Source organism: Hevea brasiliensis, chromosome 14 (assembly GCF_030052815.1).
Source record: "Hevea brasiliensis isolate MT/VB/25A 57/8 chromosome 14, ASM3005281v1, whole genome shotgun sequence".
Classification (NCBI taxonomy): Eukaryota; Viridiplantae; Streptophyta; class Magnoliopsida; order Malpighiales; family Euphorbiaceae; genus Hevea; species Hevea brasiliensis.
The window spans coordinates 7,278,292-7,296,578 of NC_079506.1; the positions used below are offsets into that span (position 1 = coordinate 7,278,292).

The 18,287-nt window shown below is 34.1% G+C and overlaps 1 pseudogene; it reads right to left on the reverse strand.

Annotated features, from left to right (window-relative positions):
- Positions 1–15,357: 15,357 nt before the first annotated feature.
- On the reverse strand, positions 15,358–18,287 carry LOC131173141 (WAT1-related protein At1g25270-like; annotated as a pseudogene).

Here is an 18,287-nt window from a genome sequence, read left to right on the forward strand (position 1 = left end):
CAATGGAAAGCTTAGACATAGGGCTACACTTTTCATGAAGACCACTTGACCCAGTTTTGCTTTTAACCAAATCAAATTGTTAGCACAAGTTGAGTCACTAAAACTGTTAACCCAGAAATTGTCCAAAATACTGTTCCTTTGGTATGCTTGACCAGTTTTGGCAAAAATGTCATAACTTGGTCTCCAAAGCTGCAAATTGAGTGAAACTAGTGCCAAAAGTTTTATAAGACATAGCACAACAATTTTTATGTTTTGACCAAGCTCTAGAAACCATTGCATCCTAGGGAAAATATTAGCCAAAGTTAGGAATTGAAATCTAGAAAATGTTAAGTTGAACCCAGAATGCCATTTGATACCTGTGTGTTCATTTGGCCATAACTCCCACTAGGAAATTCCATTTGAGATGTGCCAATATGATCTAGAAACATGATACTTAGGGCTACAATATTGATTTAGACACCTTTGCCAAATTCTAAGTGTAAAGACCCTAAAAAGAGGGTCAAACATACTGCCCTGAAGTTGGTTATTGCCCTTATAGGACTGAGAGTCCAGGTTAATACACTGACTATAACTCACTATACCAAGCTTGAAAAATTATGAAATTGTACCTGGGAGTCCCTAAGACATAGAGGAACATATCTTGTGAAGGAACCTAAGTCTAAAAATGACCATAAAATGATCAAATGACCGGTCAGAATTTATTGACCAGGAATTGTAAATTCTGGACAGCTTAGATGCAAAGGGACCAGTTATGGTATTTTGACCATAACTTGAGTTCTATAACTCCAAATTCAGTGATTCCAAAAATTGAAATTCAAGTTTAAACATAGAGGAGCAATTGTTATGAAGGAAGTGTGACTAAATAGACATCCTAACCTAGTCAAATTCCTAGATAAAGATAACACATCAATATGAACCTAAAGAAAGGTTCATGGGAAAAATGCTATATATGATAATTAAAATACTCATAAGGAAAATTAAATATTAAAAATGATATGAATATGTAAATTGGGACTAATGTCCTATTAATATGAAATTAATGGTACTAATGAACAGTACTAGAAAATTGTAACAGTGAATAGTGCTAAATTAATTAAAAATGTTTAATTGCCCATAGTATACCTAGACTTATTTATTTAGTTTGGATAAATTGGTATACCAATTAGGGACTATAGATAGCAGTACTGCCTATCGAGAAAATCATGAACTGACAATATATGTCTAGTATGATTGTTCTACAGGCTATATGCCTACTTACTGGCCATTGTGCCTACTTTATTTCTGGCTTTACAAGCCTGACAGCGGGTCTTGTGCCCGACAGCTGGCTTCGTGCCTGACAGATGTATACAGGGTAGACATATGGCTGTCTAACCCGTATACTCCCGTGTATCCAGCTTTTATAATTTGTTATAGGTTTCTTGGGCATTGATAATAATTAATTAATACTGAATATACAATAAGTAAACAGGAAAGATCCCTATAATTTTAATTGTTTCCAAAGTGTAATAAAAAAAAAATGTAAAAGACCCAGAATTTATGATTTGTAAATATTAATTCAATTGTTTAATTATTGTTATTATAAATTATGCACCACTAAGCGTTATGCTTAGCGCGTTGGTTTTCCATCGCGTAGAGTGCGAAGATCGTGATGCCACAGTAGTATTTGGACGAGTTCCACCGGATCGCCACCGATCGAGTCACCTCCCGATCTGTTGTATTTTGGTAGGGCCCATATATAGACTAGTATTTTGGTTCATTATGTTTAGTCATGATGTATTTCATTTTGGACCTGTAATTAAACTTTGAGATTGAAATGAAAACTTGTAATTTATTATCTATGAATTTCTATATGAATGCAATAGATGATACTTAATTTTTATATCTCATAAATAATTGTAAATGATATGATACAAGAGAATATGATATGGAAATGTGTTGAATGAATATGAATATGTTAACACGTGATAGTGGAAACTGCCAGATGCTAATAAAACAGAGGATTTGTCTGGGTCTCCACAAAAATAAGATATAAAAAAAAAATTTCTACACATAAATTACCTGATTTAAATGACATTAAAATTTACAATAGACATGACAAGACAAGATAGGGTGCTCCGGCATCGAATATGGCACTTCTTGCTCGACTATACAATAGACGTGTAAGGGGCGTCACATTTAGTGGTATCAGAGCAGAGGTTTAGGCGGTCCTAGACCTAGATAGATAGAAAGAAATAGTTGCATCACATGCATGGGCCTTTAAATAGAGTCGAGGTGACACTAATGCAGATCTGTTTCTTTGTCTATTTTATAGGATCGATGGCATCTGATCCTTCAGAGCACGGACCTCCAGAACCGATAGAGGAGGAAGTAGAGAGTCACGGACCTGCACCTGCGTCTAGTCGAGCGCGATGTGATAAGCGAGAACCATCGTTGGGTACTTTAGTAAGGACACAGCAAGCCTTCCTAGAGCAAATGACTCAATTGCTTTGTCAGGTCACCAGAGCTATGCCACCACCTCCCCAGCCAGTATATAGGACCCTAGTAGAGAGAGTTAAAAATGATGAGCAGTTCAGGAGGGACAGGCAGCGCAAGAGAGGGTCTGGACTGCCACCCAGCGATTGCTACAGAGCAAGAGACCTGAAGTGCGAGGTGGTCGAGAGCAGAGAACAGAGGCAGAGGTTCCAATTTACCCTGAGGAGAGGAGGTCAAACGGGTGTATCAATTGGCAATTCTGCGGGTGCTATAGCACGGAGATCAACCCCAATGCCAGTTTGTACACATTGTGGGAAGAACCACAGAGAAAAGTGTAGATTACTAACGGGTGGATGTTTCAGATGTGGGTCCATAGAGCATTTTTTTTTAGAGATTGCCCATGGAGGAGTGCTCCCATAGCTCCACCACAGACTCAGTCCGCCTGACAAGATAGAGGGGTAGAAGACCGATGAGACCAGAGATAGTTGATACATCACAGAGAGCTTCTAAGACTATAGAACACCCTGAGGCTAAAGTAGCATCCCGCGTGTATGCTATGGCTAGAGAGGAGCCAAATTCGGTAGACGTTATCAGAGGTATATTTCCTAATTATAATACCTTTAAGTATGTATTGATAGACCCTAACTATGTTCACCCCTATATATGCATTGTACCTCCTGTTGAAAGAGGATACCGATAGATGGGTCAGAAGATGACATACTTGTCACCAACCCTTTAGGTCACCAGGTGATTGTAGATTATCAACCAAAAAGGATCGTGTTAAAGATAATAGATGGAAATGAGAAGGAGGCTGTATATGAGATGAAAGAAGATGAGTACAGAACTGGTTGGAAAAAAAAAAAAGAGTTAGTCTATTGGGATATACCGTGGTAACTATGCAATGCTCTTGATGTTTGTGCTGTAAGCTGCAGATTACAGTACCGACTTGGGACTATTGTGTAGAGCTATGTATTTTCAATAGTAAATCGAGATAAGGATAAGATTGTAGAACAAGGATAAATAAGACAGACTAAAAAAAAAAAAAGTAAAGTATTATAACACAAAAAGGTGAAAAGACAAGGAGATAGCGGTCCCTCGATTAATTACACTGTGTAAATTTCGAGGACGAAATTTTATTTAGAGGGGAAGAATTGTAACGCCCTCACCGTAAGTAGTCCGTACATTTTACTGTTCCGACGACTAATGTCTATTCGGACAGTCAGGATGTCTGGAACTATACTTAAACTATAGTGAGGAGACATAAATTAATGAAATAAATATTAAAAAAAAAATATAGGAAAAAAAATTTGAGAAAAATAAATTAAAGTTTGGAGAATTTATAAATTAGTATAAAATAATAAAAATAACCTGATGAGCACCATGAAAGACATTTTGGTCATTTTACCTCTAGAGGTGAATTTTGACTTAAATGTCAAATTAAAATTAGGAAATAAAATAATTAACATAAATTAAATTTATGAATTTGAATTTGGAAAATGAGAAGAGAAAGAAGAAGAAAAGAAAAGAAAAGAAAAGAAAAGGAAAGAAAAGAAAAGAAAGGAAATAGACTTATGGCATTTTAAAAAAAATAAAGTACAATAATTATAGAATATATATATATAAGACACAAGAGACAAAAATTCACCAACCACAAGTCTTCTTCATTTCCTCTTCTCTCTCTCCTTGCCGTCTCCATGTTCTCTCCCCTCCACCATTTTTGCTCAAGCTTTGAGCTTGAGTTTCTCTTCATTTATCCACCAAAACCCATGGTTCCCTTCATTAAAAATTTAGCTCACATCATAAGGAAGCTCTAGGTACCCATAGGGAGAAGGAAAGTTGAAGTTTTGGGAAAATTTTCAAGTTGGGTCACAAGAGGTTAGTGCTTTTCTCCCTTCTTTCTTCTTTTAATACTTGAAAGTGACTTGAGATAAGTGGAAATTTCAAGAAATTAACAAGAAATTCATGAACCCATGATGTCCCCAAATTTTGGCAGCCATGAAATGTATTGGGCTTTATTTCAAATAATGTAAATGAGTTTAGAGATGATGATTGATATGATTATATGTATGAGAAGTGAAAAGGGATTGAATTGATTGAGTTTGAAACTTGAAAATTAGGGTTTGTGTACATGACTTGGAGATTTTGTGTAAATGCTTGAAATTTGACCTAATTAGGATGAGATTGTTGCTTATAGAAGTGTATTGCATGCAAATTGAAGTAAGAAAGTTGGAGGAGATTGAGTTTTGGAAGTGTCAATTTTCTGCAGGTTGTGTTTGTTGAGGGCAGTGTACATTTTAGGCCATAAATAAAATTGTGTGACCCCAATTGGTATGAGGCCAATTGGAGGTGAAACTAGACCCAAAATAGCTCATATTCTATGAAGAAACCATGCCCAAATTCTGTCCAAAACTTGACCTAAATTCTGCCTAAATTCGGATTACCCTGCAACCCAACCCAGAAAATGACCAAATGAACAGATGCGTGTTCATTTGGTCATAACTCTCTCTATACTGGTCAAAATGACCTAAAATTTCACCCATGGAAAGTTTAGACATAGGGCTACACTTTTCATGAAGACCACTTAACCAGTTTTGCCTTTAACCAATTCAAATTATTAGCACAAGTTGGGTCACTGAAACTGCCAACCCAGAAAATGACCAAATGAACAGTACGTGTTCATTTGGTCATAACTCTCACTATACTGGTCCAAATGACCTAAAATTTCACCCATGGAAAGTTTAGACATAGGGCTACACTTTTCATGAAGACCACTTAACCCAGTTTTGCCTTTAACTAATTCAAATTGTTAGCACAAGTTGGGTCACTGAAATTGCCAACCCAGAAAATGACCAAATGAACATTTCATAACTCTCTCTATACTGGTCCAAATGACCTAAAATTTTACCCATGGAAAGTTTAGACATAGGGCTACACTTTTCATGAAGACCACTTAACCCAGTTTTGCCTTTAACAAATTCAAATTGTTAGCACAATTTGGGTCAGTGAAACTGCCAACCCAGAAAATGACCAAATGAACAGTACGTGTTCATTTGGTCATAACTCTCTCTATACTGGTCCAAATGACCTAAAATTTTACCCATGGAAAGTTTATACATAGGGCTACACTTTTCAAGAAGACCACTTAACCCAGTTTTGCCTTTAACAAATTCAAATTGTTAGCACAAGTTGGGTCAGTGAAACTGCCAACCCAGAAAATGACCAAATGAACAGTACGTGTTCATTTGGTCATAACTCTCTCTATACTGGTCCAAATGACCTAAAATTACATCAATGGAAAGCTTAGACATAGGGCTACACTTTTCATGAAGACCACTTGACCCAGTTTTGCTTTTAACCAAATCAAATTGTTAGCACAAGTTGAGTCACTAAAACTGCTAACCCAGAAATTGTCCAAAATACTGTTCCTTTGGTATGCTTGACCAGTTTTGGCAAAAATGCCATAACTTGGTCTCCAAAGCTGCAAATTGAGTGAAACTAGTGCCAAAAGTTTTATAAGACATAGCACAACAATTTTTATGTTTTGACCAAGCTCTAGAAACCATTGCATCCTAGGGAAAATATTAGCCAAAGTTAGGAATTGAAATCTAGAAAATGTTAAGTTGAACCCAGAATGCCATTTGATACCTGTGTGTTCATTTGGCCATAACTCCCACTAGGAAATTCCATTTGAGATGTGCCAATATGATCTAGAAACATGATACTTAGGGCTACAATATTGATTTAGACACCTTTGCCAAATTCTAAGTGTAAAGACCCTAAAAAGAGGGTCAAACATACTGCCCTGAAGTTGGTTATTGCCCTTATAAGACTGAGAGTCCAGGTTAATACACTGACTATAACTCACTATACCAAGCTTGAAAAATTATGAAATTGTACCTGGGAGTCCCTAAGACATAGAGGAACATATCTTATGAAGGAACCTAAGTCTAAAAATGACCATAAAATGATCAAATGACTGGTCAAAGTTTATTGACCAGGAATTGTAAATTCTGGACAGCTTAGAGGCAAAGGGACCAGTTATGGTATTTTGACCATAACTTGAGTTCTATAACTCCAAATTCAGTGATTCCAAAAACTGAAATTCAAGTTTAAACATAGAGGAGCAATTGTTATGAAGGAAGTGTGACTAAATAGACATCCTAACCTAGTCAAATTCCTTGATAAAGATAACACATCAATATGAACTTAAAGAAAGGTTCATGGGAAAAATGCTATATATGATAATTAAAATACTCATAAGGAAAATTAAATATTAAAAATGATATGAATATGTAAATTGGGACTAATGTCCTATTAATATGAAATTAATGGTACTAATGAACAGTACTAGAAAATTGTAATGATGAATAGTGCTAAATTAATTAAAAATGTTTAATTGCCCATAGTATACCTAGACTTATTTATTTAGTTTGGATAAATTGGTATACCAATTAGGGACTATAGATAGCAGTACTGCCTACCGAGAAAATCATGAACTGACAATATATGTCTGGTATGATTGTTCTACAGGCTATATGCCTACTTACTGGCCATTGTGCCTACTTTATTTCTGGCTTTACAAGCCTGACAGCGGGTCTTGTGCCCGACAGCTGGCTTCGTGCCTGACAGATGTATACAGGGTAGACATATGGCTGTCTAACCCGTATACTCCCGTGTATCCAGCTTTTATAATTTGTTATAGGTTTCTTGGGCATTGATAATAATTAATTAATACTGAATATACAATAAGTAAACAGGAAAGATCCCTATAATTTTAATTGTTTCCAAAGTGTAATAAAAAAAAATGTAAAAGACCCAGAATTTATTATTTGTAAATATTAATTCAATTGTTTAATTATTGTTATTATAAATTATGCACCACTAAGCGTTATGCTTAGCGCGTTGGTTTTCCATCGCGTAGGTACTGAAGATCAGCAGTCGCCACAGTAGTATTTGGACAGAGTTCCGACCAGATCTGCCACCGATCAGAGTCACCTCGCCAGTCTGTTGTATTTTGGTAGGGCCCATGTATAGACTAGTATTTTGGTTCATTATGTTTAGTCATGATGTATTTCATTTTGGACCTGTAATTAAACTTTGAGATTGAAATGAAAACTTGTAATTTATTATCTATGAATTTCTATATGAATGCAATAGATGATACTTAATTTTTATATCTCATAAATAATTGTAAATGATATGATACAAGAGAATATGATATGGAAATGTGTTGAATGAATATGAATATGTTAACACGTGATAGTGGAACCCGCCAGATGCTAATAAAACAGAGGGGGATCTGTCTGGGTCTCCACAGAAATAAGGTATATAAAAAAAAAAAAAAATTCTACACATAAATTACCTGACTTAAATGACATTAAAATTTACAATAGACATGACAAGACAAGATAGGGTGCTCCGGCATCGAATATGGCACTTCTTGCTCGATTACACAATAGACGGGTGAGGGGCGTCACATTTAGTGGTATCAGAGCAGAGGTTTAGGCGGTCCTAGACCTAGATAGATAGAAAGAAATAGTTGCATCACATGCATGGGCCTTTAAATAGAGTCGAGGTGACACTAATGCAGATCTGTTTCTTTGTCTGTTTTATAGGATCGATGGCATCTGATCCTTCAGAGCACGGACCTCCAGAACCGATAGAGGAGGAAGTAGAGAGTCACGCACCTGCACCTGCGTCTAGTCGAGCGCGAGTGAGAAGCGAGAACCATCGTTGGGTACTTTAGTAAGGACACAGCAAGCCTTCCTAGAGCAAATGACTCAATTGCTCTGTCAGGTCACCAGAGCTATGCCACCACCTCCCCAGCCAGTATATAGGACCCTAGTAGAGAGAGTTAAAAATGATGAGCAGTTCAGGAGGGACAGGCAGCGCAAGAGAGGGTCTGGACCTGGCCAGTCCAGCGCAGTTGCTACAGAGAGCAAGAGACCCAGGGGGTCTGAGGGTCAGATTCAGAGCAGAGAACAGAGGCAGAGGTTCCAATTTACCCTGAGGAGAGGAGGTCAAACGGGTGTATCAATTGGCAATTCTGCGGGTGCTATAGCACGGAGATCAACCCCAATGCCAGTTTGTACACATTGTGGGAAGAACCACAGAGAAAAGTGTAGATTACTAACGGGTGGATGTTTGGATGTGGGTCCATAGAGCATTTTTTTAGAGATTGCCCATGGAGGAGTGCTCCCATAGCTCCACCACGCACTAAGTCCGCCTGACAAAGATAGAGGGGTAGAAGACCGATGAGACCAGAGATAGCTGGTACATCACAGAGAGCTTCTAAGACTATAGAACACCCTGAGGCTAAAGTAGCATCCCGCGTGTACGCTATGGCTCGAGAGGAGCCAAATCCGGTAGACGTTATCAGAGGTATATTTCCTAATTATAATACCTTTAAGTATGTATTGATAGACCCTAACTATGTTCACCCCTATATATGCATTGTACCTCCTGTTGAAAGAGGATACCGATAGATGGGTCAGAAGATGACATACTTGTCACCAACCCTTTAGGTCACCAGGTGATTGTAGATTATCAACCGAAAAGGATCGTGTTAAAGATAATAGATGGAAATGAGAAGGAGGCTGTATATGAGATGAAAGAAGATGAGTACAGAACTGGTTGGAAAAAAAAAAAAGAGTTAGTCTATTGGGATATACCGTGGTAACTATGCAATGCTCTTGATGTTTGTGCTGTAAGCTGCAGATTACAGTACCGACTTGGGACTATTGTGTAGAGCTATGTATTTTCAATAGTTAATCGAGATAAGGATAAGATTGTAGAACAAGGATAAATAAGACAGACTAAAAAAAAAAAAAAGTAAAGTATTATAACACAAAAAAGTGAAAAGACAAGGAGATAGCGGTCCCTCGATTAATTACACTGTGTAAATTTCGAGGACGAAATTTTATTTAGAGGGGAAGAATTGTAACGCCCTCACCGTAAGTAGTCCGTACATTTTACTGTTCCGACGACTAATGTCTATTCAGACAGTCAGGATGTCTGGAACTATACTTAAACTATAGTGAGGAGACATAAATTAATGAAATAAATATTAAAAAAAAAATATAGGAAAAAAAAATTTGAGAAAAATAAATTAAAGTTTAGAGAATTTATAAATTAGTATAAAATAATAAAAATAACCTGATGAGCACCATGAAAGACATTTTGGTCATTTTACCTCTAGAGGTGAATTTTGACTTAAATGTCAAATTAAAATTAGGAAATAAAATAATTAACATAAATTAAATTTATGAATTTGAATTTGGAAAATGAGAAGAGAAAGAAGAAGAAAAGAAAAGAAAAGAAAAGAAAAGGAAAGAAAAGAAAAGAAAGGAAATAGACTTATGGCATTTTAAAAAAAATAAAGTACAATAATTATAGAATATATATATATAAGACACAAGAGACAAAAATTCACCAACCACAAGTCTTCTTCATTTCCTCTTCTCTCTCTCCTTGCCGTCTCCATGTTCTCTCCCCTCCACCATTTTTGCTCAAGCTTTGAGCTTGAGTTTCTCTTCATTTATCCACCAAAACCCATGGTTCCCTTCATTAAAAATTAGCTCACATCATAAGGAAGCTCTAGGTACCCATAGGGAGAAGGAAAGTTGAAGTTTTGGGAAAATTTTCAAGTTGGGTCACAAGAGGTTGGTGCTTTTCTCCCTTCCTTCTTCTTTTAATACTTGAAAGTGACTTGAGATAAGTGGAAATTTCAAGAAATTAACAAGAAATTCATGAACCCATGATGTCCCCAAATTTTGGCAGCCATGAAATGTATTGGGCTTTATTTCAAATAATGTAAATGAGTTTAGAGATGATGATTGATATGATTATATGTATGAGAAGTGAAAAGGGATTGAATTGATTGAGTTTGAAACTTGAAAATTAGGGTTTGTGTACATGACTTGGAGATTTTGTGTAAATGCTTGAAATTTGACCTAATTAGGATGAGATTGTTGCTTATAGAAGTGTATTGCATGCAAATTGAAGTAAGAAAGTTGGAGGAGATTGAGTTTTGGAAGTGTCAATTTTCTGCAGGTTGTGTTTGTTGAGGGCAGTGTACATTTTAGGCCATAAATAAAATTGTGTGACCCCAATTGGTATGAGGCCAATTGGAGGTGAAACTAGACCCAAAATAGCTCATATTCTATGAAGAAACCATGCCCAAATTCTGTCCAAAACTTGACCTAAATTCTGCCTAAATTCGGATTACCCTGCAACCCAACCCAGAAAATGACCAAATGAACAGTACGTGTTCATTTGGTCATAACTCTCTCTATACTGGTCAAAATGACCTAAAATTTCACCCATGGAAAGTTTAGACATAGGGCTACACTTTTCATGAAGACCACTTAACCAGTTTTGCCTTTAACCAATTCAAATTATTAGCACAAGTTGGGTCACTGAAACTGCCAACCCAGAAAATGACCAAATGAACAGTACGTGTTCATTTGGTCATAACTCTCACTATACTGGTCCAAATGACCTAAAATTTCACCCATGGAAAGTTTAGACATAGGGCTACACTTTTCAGGAAGACCACTTAACCCAGTTTTGCCTTTAACTAATTCAAATTGTTAGCACAAGTTGGGTCACTGAAATTGCCAACCCAGAAAATGACCAAATGAACATTTCATAACTCTCTCTATACTCGTCCAAATGACCTAAAATTTTACCCATGGAAAGTTTAGACATAGGGCTACACTTTTCATGAAGACCACTTAACCCAGTTTTGCCTTTAACAAATTCAAATTGTTAGCACAATTTGGGTCAGTGAAACTGCCAACCCAGAAAATGACCAAATGAACAGTACGTGTTCATTTGGTCATAACTCTCTCTATACTGGTCCAAATGACCTAAAATTTTACCCATGGAAAGTTTATACATAGGGCTACACTTTTCATGAAGACCACTTAACCCAGTTTTGCCTTTAACAAATTCAAATTGTTAGCACAAGTTGGGTCAGTGAAACTGCCAACCCAGAAAATGACCAAATGAACAGTACGTGTTCATTTGGTCATAACTCTCTCTATACTGGTCCAAATGACCTAAAATTACATCAATGGAAAGCTTAGACATAGGGCTACACTTTTCATGAAGACCACTTGACCCAGTTTTGCTTTTAACCAAATCAAATTGTTAGCACAAGTTGAGTCACTAAAACTGCTAACCCAGAAATTGTCCAAAATACTGTTCCTTTGGTATGCTTGACCAGTTTTGGCAAAAATGCCATAACTTGGTCTCCAAAGCTGCAAATTGAGTGAAACTAGTGCCAAAAGTTTTATAAGACATAGCACAACAATTTTTATGTTTTGACCAAGCTCTAGAAACCATTGCATCCTAGGGAAAATATTAGCCAAAGTTAGGAATTGAAATCTAGAAAATGTTAAGTTGAACCCAGAATGCCATTTGATACCTGTGTGTTCATTTGGCCATAACTCCCACTAGGAAATTCCATTTGAGATGTGCCAATATGATCTAGAAACATGATACTTAGGGCTACAATATTGATTTAGACACCTTTGCCAAATTCTAAGTGTAAAGACCCTAAAAAGAGGGTCAAACATACTGCCCTGAAGTTGGTTATTGCCCTTATAGGACTGAGAGTCCAGGTTAATACACTGACTATAACTCACTATACCAAGCTTGAAAAATTATGAAATTGTACCTGGGAGTCCCTAAGACATAGAGGAACATATCTTATGAAGGAACCTAAGTCTAAAAATGACCATAAAATAATCAAATGACCGGTCAAAGTTTATTGACCAGGAATTGTAAATTCTGGACAGCTTAGATGCAAAGGGACCAGTTATGGTATTTTGACCATAACTTGAGTTCTATAACTCCAAATTCAGTGATTCCAAAAACTGAAATTCAAGTTTAAACATAGAGGAGCAATTGTTATGAAGGAAGTGTGACTAAATAGACATCCTAACCTAGTCAAATTCCTAGATAAAGATAACACATCAATATGAACTTAAAGAAAGGTTCATGGGAAAAATGCTATATATGATAATTAAAATACTCATAAGGAAAATTAAATATTAAAAATGATATGAATATGTAAATTGGGACTAATGTCCTATTAATATGAAATTAATGGTACTAATGAACAGTACTAGAAAATTGTAACAGTGAATAGTGCTAAATTAATTAAAAATGTTTAATTGCCCATAGTATACCTAGACTTATTTATTTAGTTTGGATAAATTGGTATACCAATTAGGGACTATAGATAGCAAGATCGCCACCGAGAAAATCATGAACTGACAATATATGTCTGGTATGATTGTTCTACAGGCTATATGCCTACTTACATCGCCATTGTGCCTACTTTATTTCGGCTTTACAAGCTCGACAATGGTCCTGTGTCTGATACCGTGCTGGCGATGTATACTGAGGTAGACATATGGCTGTCTAACCCGTATACTCCCGTGTATCCAGCTTTTATAATTTGTTATAAGTTTCTTGGGCATTGATAATAATTAATTAATACTGAATATACAATAAGTAAACAGGAAAGATCCCTATAATTTTAATTGTTTCCAAAGTGTAATAAAAAAAAATGTAAAAGACCCAGAATTTATGATTTGTAAATATTAATTCAATTGTTTAATTATTGTTATTATAAATTATGCACCACTAAGCGTTATGCTTAGCGCGTTGGTTTTCCATCGCGTAGGTATCAAGATCGTGATCGCCAAAGTAGTATTTGGACAGAGTTCACCGGATCCGCCACGATCGAGTCACCTCGCCGATCTGTATTTTGGTAGGGCCCATGTATAGACTAGTATTTTGGTTCATTATGTTTAGTCATGATGTATTTCATTTTGGACCTGTAATTAAACTTTGAGATTGAAATGAAAACTTGTAATTTATTATCTATGAATTTCTATATGAATGCAATAGATGATACTTAATTTTTATATCTCATAAATAATTGTAAATGATATGATACAAGAGAATATGATATGGAAATGTGTTGAATGAATATGAATATGTTAACACGTGATAGTGGAACCCGCCAGATGCTAATAAAACAGAGGGAGATCTGTCTGGGTCTCCACAGAAATAAGGTATATAAAAAAAAAAAAAAATTCTACACATAAATTACCTGATTTAAATGACATTAAAATTTACAATAGACATGACAAGACAAGATAGGGTGCTCCGGCATCGAATGTGGCACTTCTTGCTCGACTATACAATAGACGTGTAAGGGGCGTCACACTTTCATGATATTATCAAAGGGACACTTGAACAGTTATTTTAATTAAGAATCAGTTATAGCCAATTTGAAAATCAAGCAAGGAGCTTGTCCATTGATCCTGGTTGCGTTTAATGAGCTGATTGCAAGCTTCTAATCTCAAAAGCTCAGTAATGCATCCTCATCTATGCTCTTACGAAGGGTAACCTTGCTGTTCTTTCTGTTTAATATATTGGAGTGTTTTTTGCTTTATTTCTTTTTTATATCACAGTAAGTTTATACTAATGTTGAGAAGTTTATGAAGAATTTGATGAATAAAAGCTTGAACTACGCAATTACAAGGAAACATAGCTCCCAGCCCAGGTGCACTACATCTAAATTGTAACGCCCCACTAGTTAAAAAAAGTCCCACGTCGCAGGGTTAATCACTAAATGAATAATTAGAGTTAATCATTGATTTATGGTGTATTTCGACGGAGTGAAATGAAGATTTTATAAAGTAAGGTAAGGTAAAATAATGAAATGTAAGGTGGGTGGATTTGAAAAGTGAGGTTTTGAAACTTTCGAAAACCTTACCTCTTTTAAAAAATTTTCATCTCAAACAAACATAATATTTTAAAAATCTATCTTGTATCTTCAAAAACTTCCTCCTAAATAAACTATTAGAGTGAAAGTTATTTGAGTAAGTTAAGACTTGAATTGTTAGATAAATGATATTGCATTATTATTTATTAGACTTTAAACCCAGATAGCTTTTATTTTTCAATTAAAAAAAATTATAGCCTCAACCCCTTTACAAATAAATCCAATTTAATTTAACAAAGCCATAGTAAGTTGAAAAGAAACTAACAATTGATGCCAATTCCAACCAAAAATATTATCAATTCTATAACCAATTAATTCCATTTTCTTGTTTTAACAGAGCATCAGCTTTTGTCTGCAACTCAACATAAGGTTTTAATTAGGTAGCCACTAATTTATATATCTATCAACTGTCTAAACTTTAAGGAGAAATAAGAAAAATATCATTTAGTCTCAATCGATTATGAATATGGGTTCAGTCGAATCGATTTTAAAACTAGTTGAAAATTCATAAGAAATTAAAATTAAAGTATTTATTCATTAATTCATATCAATTTAATTTTAATTGATTTAATTTAATTTTAATTATAAATTCTTTTAAAAAATGTATTTTAAATAATACGAATTCCAAACTAATCAATTTTAATGTCATTTGAAATCAATTTTAATTAATCTAATTTTAATCGATTCGTTTCAACATCAATTTTGAATTTAATTAATTCAATTTCTATCAATTATGAATAACACAATTCATATAAATTCTATACTCTATTGAAATAAATTGTTTATAAAAAAGAATTTAATTGAATTCACACAAAATTATATATTTAATTTCTGTTTATTTAAAAATAATTAGTTTAAATTATTTTTTCATTTTAAATATAAAAATTAATAAAAAATAATTAAATTAAAATTTTGTGAAATTTTAGATTCAGAATAAATGTATTAAATAATCAAATTCCGTTAAAAGAAATTATGCTTTGAAAACTAAACTTTTATTTATTTATTTATTTATATTTTAACTTTCTACCCTAAGGTTTGCTAGCTAATTATTTTCTACACATTAATTGATCCTATCTTATGCTTCTATATAAATATTTTCTTCTCTTCTTTTTATAATCTTGTATTTCAGTAATCTCCGATGTTTTCTTTAAACTTAATTATTTTTGTTCATTCTTCCGCTCCTTTGACAAAGAGGCTTCTTCATGGGTAAAAGAAGCATTTAATGCTGGAGGATCACCTTCAGCAACAACCTCAACCGATTCAGTTCTTGGGGAACCATTTGTTGTTGGAATTAGTTGAGCTTTTTCCTTCAACTCCTTGCTTTGACCCCATAGTAACAAGTACAGTCCACACACTACTAATGCTGCCCCTAGTATGCTGTTCCCTTGCAAGCAAAAACACAATAAAAAATATCAATCAGCTCTAACTCAGTGATATTAAAGTTATCTCAAAATTATAAAGTTTCAAATTCGAGCCCTAATCGAAGCCAATTATAAAAGAAGAAAATAATAAAATATAACATTAGAGCTGCATTAGCTGTAATTAACTAATTGGGACTCGAGCTAGAAGCCTCAACTTTGAAAATGACTTCGATGCCACTGAGGATTTTAATAGCATTATTGTAAACATTTAGTTGTAAATACTGTTGATTTTAGCAGTAAAAACCAGTATTTGCTGTTGTATTCATTAATGTTCATACCTTCCCAGGTGCAGTTGTTCTTCTAGCAACAAAGACCCCGAAATGGCTACGAGAACAAGTGACAGAGGGTTAAAACTAGCCACGAACACTGGGCCTCTCTTGGTCACACACCAAGCAATAAGGATCACAACCAACCCAGAAGACACAATCCCCTGCAAACAAGGAATATTTCTCATATATTTACCAATTTCATTTTTAATATTTTTTAGCATTTTATTTATTTTTAATAAAAAAGTAAAATTTTATACAATAATAATTTATCATTTTAATTTGTCATACCGAATAAGCAACTGTAAGGAGCCTAATATTCCATCCCAGCTTCCATTGGCTCCAATTTCTTTCCAAGCATAGGGCCAAAGTAACACATTGGATTGATCCCATTAGGGACATTAACTGTGCTTGAATAAGGACATGGGTATTCCTTGCTTATTTTAGTCTGCTCCCACAACATTAAAAACAATTATCTAATTAAACCAAATTAAAAAAAAATTCAAATATTTTAAAAATAAATAAAAATTATGCAAGTATACTGAAGATAATATAGCTAGGGTTAACTATTATCGTGCCAGATATATAAAATTATTCTTGAGACTACCTATAAGCTTAAGTTTTTATGTCATTCAAGTTTTGATCATCCCATTTATTAATTAAATATTTCAGCATAAGATAAAGTAAGTCTGTATTTATTCACGTTTTAATATGACTCTCACCTACAAACTTAAAATTTTTAAATTGAGTATTGACATGCTTAAAATTAAAAAGATATAAGATTCTTCAAAAAAAATTGAGATAGAATGATTAAGCAATTATAGCAATGGCAGAAATTTAATTAGCATCTTTTCTAAACTGACCTGAAGTATCAACCATAATGCAAAAGAGAGGCAGCTACCCAATGCCATGGCAGAACCAAGAATATAATTCCCAGTAAAGTGGCTTGCCTGAATCTGATGACTGTGTTTCAAAAGATGAACATTTGTAGACCAAATTTTAATTTCTACACCTTTGTAGAAAGTTAAAAGCATAGCTCCACCTATTCCTATTGACAATCCGAATACCTTGGCCTTCCCTACTGTTGTCCTCAATCTCAATTTCTCTAACCTGAAATGAAAAATTAGCAACCATTACAGAACTTTCTGCAATATATATATATATAAAAGAAATGGTTCTTCTGTGTTTCATCAAAAGGGAAAAAAATATATAAATATATACCCAAAAGAGGTTGCCAGGATTAATGTTATAGCAGGGATAAGGTTGGTTGCAGCAGTAGCAAATGTTGCAGAGGTCAAGACCAGGCTTTCCACGTACAAGTTCTGAGCCAGCGTTGCCCTAATAATCAAACCAGAAGATATAGAAAATAAAGGGTTATATGAGAAAGCTCTCCTATTTTATAAATGGCGTAAAATATGGGCAAATTATATATATAGTACTTTGAAGGGTATGTAATAGTAAAATATTTAAATATCAATTTGTATCACAAACTCTTATCTTTAATTTGAGTAACGTAAACCACATGAAATTTGGTAACTGATTTTTTTAAAATTATTTACACTGACGTGATATTTATTAAGTTAAAAAAAATATATTTCTATGCACTAGTAGATTTTGTTAAATAAGTTCTGAATTATTGAAATATCGGTATATGTAATTTGAATGATCAAAATTATAGATAGAGAAAGAACATGAGAGAAACCAGAGAAAAGTTAATTGTAAAAATAACCTATAAACCGACTACGAAATGTCACAATGAATTTTTTATTATTTAAATTAAAAATTTTAAAATTTTATGTTGCAAATTAAAATTTATATATTTTACTATTATATATCCTAAATTGAGAGGTACTATACATATAATTTACCTGTAAAATACATATATATTCATATATCTTACCCAAATAACCCACTAAGAAAAGCTTGGACAAGTATCATCCATGTGAATTTTGGCCTTTTCTTCCTATACATATCAAGCCAAACTTTCATAAATTAGAATAGAATCAATTGAAAACAAATAAGGAATGTTTTCTCTTTTTTGTAAAAAAAAAAAAAAAAAAACCTATTAAAATTTGGCAGAGAACATAAAAAAATTAATTAATGAAACAAGAAAAAATATATATACCTTTCAAAGATGAAAGCAAGAGGAGCAACAAAAGCTGTGCTAAAAAACCAGCGATAAGCAACAAGCACCCTCAAATTCATCCCATCATTTGCAGCCAATTTGTAGAAAATATTCATTCCAACATATGAAAATTGGATCAAAACCATTAGCATCACAGGCTTCAACTCATTTTGAACTTTACTAATATACCTCATTCT